A 6,397-nucleotide genomic window follows, 5' to 3' on the forward strand; every position below is an offset into this window, starting at 1 on the left:
TTCCTGCCAGACAGCATGATATCGCAGACTCGCCAGGCCACTTCCAAGCATTGCAGATCAGACAAACGGTTGTAGCCGGAAGCTTGTGCCGGCCGCTCACCACGTCGTCACCCGTTATCATGGACGCATCGAAGTCTTCGAGGGATATAAGAGCGTGCCCATGTCGGATGCATTGGCGTCGAGTGCGCACCCGCTCGAGTTCTTGCTGGCGCTCGTCTCCTGCCTGCCCAGCTCGTCGATTGGATTGCCGTTGTCGGTCTAGGGCGTGCTCAGCTACCCGATCATGTTCATTCAGTTCTGCTCTGTGTGAGGCTTGCTGCTGCCGATTCTGCTCCCGTTGTTCCTGAAGCTCTTCTCCACGTAGCCGAGCTCTTCGGGCACGCTTACGCTCAGCGTCTTTCTTCCTCGATCGATCACGTTGAGAGAGCGTCATATTGGCTCGTCTCGTACGGGCCCGTTCCGCATCACCGGCACGTCGTCGTTCTATCTGGGATAGTTCATAGAGTAGTGTGCTGGAATACGCATACTTTGCCAAAAGGCGGCCGTTAATTGCAAAGGCTGGTTATTGATAGGCTATTACAGCCCCCATCTCATCTGTCGGTTAAAAGAGGCCAGTTACGGTACCCCTCCTGACCAACTGCACGCACGCAATGTGCGTGCCCATCAATAACCATTAACGACCGGCTCAACTGGTTCGCTGTCGGGTTTGCGGTCAATGGACCAGGTGCCAAATGTGCTCTCGCGCAGAGTGGGCGGTGGGATAAAGCCCCAAGAACCCAGAGGGCTCTAGGACCAAATTTTCCTTAGCACGGCTACCTACTTGCAGGATAAAATCCCGCAAGTTTTAAGCTACCCCTTAAGCAGCCCCAGGAACCTCGGACTATCTGTGTATGTGTGTCTTGCTAGCTACTAATGTAAACTAACATGCATACACGCAGCGTACCTTGAGTAACGTGGCGTTCCACGGCTTCCGTTTTGAAAATGGGGGCAAAATGAAATTTGAACGGAGCATTTAAGTACGATGTGTTGACCACATACAGTGTGTACACCACATATTTCAATTTTAGCGAATCGAGGCCGCCTTCGCTGCGCTCGGCAGCCAGTAGAACGCGCGTATTAGCGTGAGTTTTATTAACCCTAGCCGCGGACGGACTGACAGACAACACACTCCACTAGAGAAGTAAGATAATGCAATAATATTTTACAGAAAATACCGGTCGGCGGCTCGCTGCAGTAGACGTTCAAGGGCCCGTTTGCAACTCACGTCAGACTTCTTGCTCTCCGCGTAGGCCTCTATCCAGTCAGGGTAGTTCTATTGAATAAACGCAATCATTCCTGATGTAGTAAGAAATTACAAGAGTTAAACAGTAAGAGTAAGTAATAATAAAATACTATGAAAATTAAATAACTCACTTCTTCGTCGCGGCGTACGTCTTTCATGTACGTCAAAAGGGCAGAGGTAAATGGAAAGCTTTCCTTACGTCCCTGCCCTTTGGTCGTCTTGTCCAACTTGTTCCCCTCGTAGACGCGCAGCTTGGCCCCACCGACCCACCACCTATGCACCGTGCCGAGCGGGTGGCCCAGCTTTTCAACGGCGGCAGTGAGCCCAATCCTCTCAATGAGGTCGACTGCCGCCAGCTTTTCTTTAATTGGGTAGCCGCGCTGCTTCTTCGTCCCTGAGGTGACGCAGGGCGCGTCACCGGGCTGCTCTCAAGCTGTCTATCGCTTCTTAGAGTAGGTGCCATGAGGCAACTGACACTATAGTAGCAGTAGAAGTAAGAGCAGGTAGAAGAAGTACGTTTAACACAGTAAGTGCCGGGGCAAAGCTCGACAGGACCGTGGCGTTCTGGTGTGGGGCAGTTGCTTGCTGCAGATAGCAAAAGCCGAAGTAAAGCACTGTCACACACCCGAGCGCCAGCGTTCCGCAAAGTAGATTAGTTCATAGTATCTTCAAGTAAGTCTATAGTAGACATCAATAAGATGCCGTCCACTGCGGCAACACTTGTGCAGTGGCTCACTGCCAGCCATGTCTCGATGCATACAAACATCAGTATGTTTGTACTCGGTCCCGCTGCAGTCGCGAAGCCGGAGTGCAGCACAGGTGCATATGATTGAGAGCAGGATCGGGACTTGTACCGTAGCATGTATCGTAGGGACTTCAACTCACACTCCCACATGATCTCGGCGACGTGAGCCAAGTCGACGCGATCACACTCGTAGCTACGATCGCGAACAAGTCACCCGTACTAAGCTCGAAAACAGGATAGGTCAAAGCTCCACGCGTACAGCCAGCCACGCAAGTGTAGCATCAGTACGTATCCTTCTCCTTGGTCATCAAATGTTGCAGCTTGAGCAGAAGCATCTAGTGATGGCGAACAGTCGTCATAGCAGCCGTAGTTGAGGCACTTGCCTCGCGTGTCGTTGCGGTGGCATATTCACTGTCCTTACCGTCCTTCATCACAATCGGTAAGACTTTCATGACCTTACGAAAGCGCGCAAATTTCACGATAGCAAGCGCTTTTGTCATCGTGTCAGCCACCATGTCCTCAGTACCGACGTGCTGCGTAGTGAGCTTTTCTAGCTCCACGCTACGCCGCACCATGTGGTACTTGTTGTCGATGTGGTTCGACTTCGAGTGCTTGCCTGGCTTGGTGCTCAACGAGATTGCTCCCTCGTTGTCACCCAGTAGCAACGGTGTTGGGTGCTTCCAGGCTAACTCATTGCATAGACCAGCTAGCCACAGTAGATCCTTGGTAGCTTCTGACATCGCCACATACTCAGCTTCACACGTGCTTAGTGCGTTGATCTCCTGCTTCCGTGAAGCATAGGAAATCACATTGCCATCCAGCATGCTAACGTAACCGCTGATACTGCGGCGATCAGCAGGATCGTTTGCCTAGTCGGCATCAGAATAGCAGCAAATGCGAACACTCGTTCCAAGTTGCACGTCCATCACAAGTCCGTAATCATTCGTAGCCTTGAGGTAGCGTAGTACTCTTTTGGCTTGGGCAAAGTGTGAATGATTGTAGTTCGCTAGGAACTTGCCAAGATGTCGCGTCGCGTGTGCAATGTCAGGCCGCGAGGCACTGACTAGGTACTGCAATGCACCTACTATTTCTCGATAAGGCATGTATTCCTTGCTCGTAGGTACAGCCATTGTCGAAGGTGTCGCCGACCCAGGTGTCGCACACCCATTGCAATCCGACATGTGGAAACGTTTGAGGATCTCCAGTACGTACTGCCGCTGACTGTAGATAATCTGTCGGCGCGGCCGATTAATGAGAGTCTCAACTCCCAGGAGATACTTCACTGCTCCCATCGTAGTCAGCTCAAACGTCTCCTGCAAGGAAGCAGCAACTTCCAGGCATACTTCACGTGGTCCCATCAGCAGTAGATCATCCACGTAAACTATCAACAAAAGTTTCACGTCACCGTTCTCTTTCAGTGCGTACAGACCATAGTCAGAGTCCATACGTTCGAATCCCATCGTCATCAGCTTTGCGTGTGATGTCTTGTTCCAGATATTCGGTGCCTGCTTAAAACCGTACATACTCTTGAGGAGCTTGCAGATAAAGCCTGGTCCGTCCACTTGGAAGCCGGGCGGTTGTTCCATAAAGATGAGCTCCTCCAAATCTCCGTAGAGAAACGCAGTCTTCACATCGTATTGTAGAACCTCCCAGCCACGCTGCACTGCATAGTAGATGGCAGTCCGAATGGTTTCGAATCGTATCACTGGTGCATAAGTCTCGCAATAGTCCACCCCCAGGCGCTGCTTAAAGCCGTGGATGACGAGGCGAGCTTTGAATCTCTTGATTCTCCCACGCTCATCTCGTTTGACTGCAAACACCCAGCGACACGTGATAACTTTGACGCCCTTGGCTACCGCTCGTGGTACCAACTTCCATGTCTTGTGGCTCTTCAGTGATTGCAACTCTGCAAGCATGGCTTCTTTCCATCGCAACCAATGCTTGCTCCGACGCGCCTGCTTGTAGGTGGTCGGGATCTCCATGTCCATGCCAGTAGCCAGCACATGGCCCACCACATAATCTCGTAGTCGTACGCTCTGTTTCTGCCTTCGTCTTGGGCGTTTTAGGCGTGGCTCGACCGGTGGCTGTTGCTTCTCAAATCCGGTCACCTCTTCCTCAGTTGAAGCAGGTTTCTTTCGCGCTCTTCGCTTGCGCTTTTATTTTGCTTTGGTAGCCACTTCTGTCTCCTCAGCCGGCTCTTGCATGGCAGCCGGTGCAGCAACACCAGGCTGCGACTCAGCACTGTTAGTAATCGCATTATCACTAGTCGTAGGTGAGTCAGCCGTCGACGCTCTCCCACTGAAACTCTGCACAGTCTCAGCTGTAACGTCTGCTACTGGTAGCACTTCAAGTTGTTGAGCAGTGCACACGTCCTCCTTTCCAGGCAGATATGTCTCCATGCTCGTCTTTATCCGTGCCACCGGAACAGTCTCAGGTAATTGATGGTCGCCATCATGGAATGCATTCTCCAGCAACTGCTTCACGTACGTCCCGTTCGTCGTGCATTCTTTATGGAAGCGCACGTTGCTCCACGAGCAGTGACCACCTGAGCTGTTTCCAGATCAAGAAACTTGTAGCCAACAGTAGTGTCACTGTAACCGAGTAACAATGACAACTTTGCCCTTGGTTGAAGCTTCACTTTCTTTTGTCTTGATTCCGGAGGCACACGCACATGTGCAATACATCCCCAGATTCGTAACTCATCGACATCAGGTGCACTTCGAAATAGCTTGTGAATCGGAGTGACCAGCCCCAGTGGCTTTGTCGGTAGTCTGTGCAGTGTGGCAACTATATGCAGTAGTGCCTCACCCCACAGGGTATTTGGTAGACTCGTAGCACTTAGCATAGCCCGAACACGAGGCATCACGATGCCATTTGCTCTCTACACAATCCCGTTTTCTTGTGGTGAATAGGCGTTCGTGAATTGTTGTTCGATACCATTCTCTGCACAGTAATTGGCCAGCTTAGTACTCGCAAATTCGCCGCCTTGGTCCGACCGCAATCGCTGAACCGCAAGTTTGGGTAGCTTCGTCTTCAGTTGAGTCAACAGCACCTTGATGTGCCAAGTCGCTTCACTCTTCTTTTTAAGTAAATACGCCCACTTGTATCTAGTTGACTCGTCAATGATGAGAAGAAACATGATAGCACCTCCAATCGTAGGCTCGCTCACCGTACAGATATCCATCATGAGTGTCTCTAGTGGCTTGGCCTTTCTCACCAATATTCGTGAGTACGTCATGCGTCTCGATTTGCTAGCCGCACATGCAACACATTCGTAGGAGCTAAGACCATTCGCATTCATCTTTACTCCAACATTGAGCTTGTTTGAAAGTACTCTCACAGTGTCCATACTGGCGTGACCAAAACGCCGGTGAAGCAGCTCCATGCTCTTCTTGCTGTCAAAGTTCTGCTTCAGTGCCGCCATCGCCATTACGCCAGACACTCGCTCAGTACGTAGACGATAGATGTTCTCGTGCATTGCAAACTTCAGAATAGTCCCAGGCTTGGACATCCAGGCCGTACGCTGGTCATGCGAGCACGTCAGCTTGTACTTCCCGGTCATCTGCAGATAGCCTAGACTGATAATGTTCACTTTAGCGTTGGGAGTGTACACCACGTCGTCCAGTAGCCGATCCTCCATCATTCCAGCTGCCTTGATTGTGGGCAACTGCATTGACTTGCCATGATCTGGTTGATACATCGCAGGGTGGACCAGCAAATCGACGTGGAGAGTGCCGAGGTGACATGTCACGTCTACGATTACCATCACGGTAATCATGTTCATCATAGCTTCTGCCACCACCACTAGTAGGTGAAGGACCACGCTCACGAGGTGGCCCATCACGCCACTGCTGCTGCTGGGGCGGCTGCGGTCCATAGCGGCTTGGTGGGTCATTACGCCACTGCTGTCGTGGCTGAGGTCCATAATGACTGGGTGGTCCACGAGGTGGCGAGCTCAAACGTCCACCCCATCTCGGTGGAGGTGACGAACTGCGTCTCGGTGGCCCCCACGGCAAAGCATCAGTGCGTCCACGAGGTGGCGATCTGCCACGCCAACCTTGCATACCAGGTGGTGACCGACTGCGTCCTCGATTGAAGTACATAGGCTCATCACGAAGTGGAGAGCGTCCACGTGCTTCACGTCCGTACTGACGTCTTTGCTGATACGGACTCAGTTGCATCTGATTCCCATAACTTTCGCCATGTCCTTGGCTTCTGAGTATGTCCGAATGGATCTATGAATGCCATCTCCGCGCACGAGCGGACCCCTTGTGATCCACCCTTGTTGTGCTTCGGCTCAGGCAAAGGTTCAACATTCGACACGCCCTTCAGCTCTTGACTGATATGGAGCAGTATCTTCTGCCAGGTAG

The sequence above is a fragment of the Phytophthora infestans genome, genomic scaffold (genome assembly GCF_000142945.1).
Source record: "Phytophthora infestans T30-4 supercont1.40 genomic scaffold, whole genome shotgun sequence".
Lineage (NCBI taxonomy): Eukaryota > Oomycota > Peronosporomycetes > Peronosporales > Peronosporaceae > Phytophthora > Phytophthora infestans.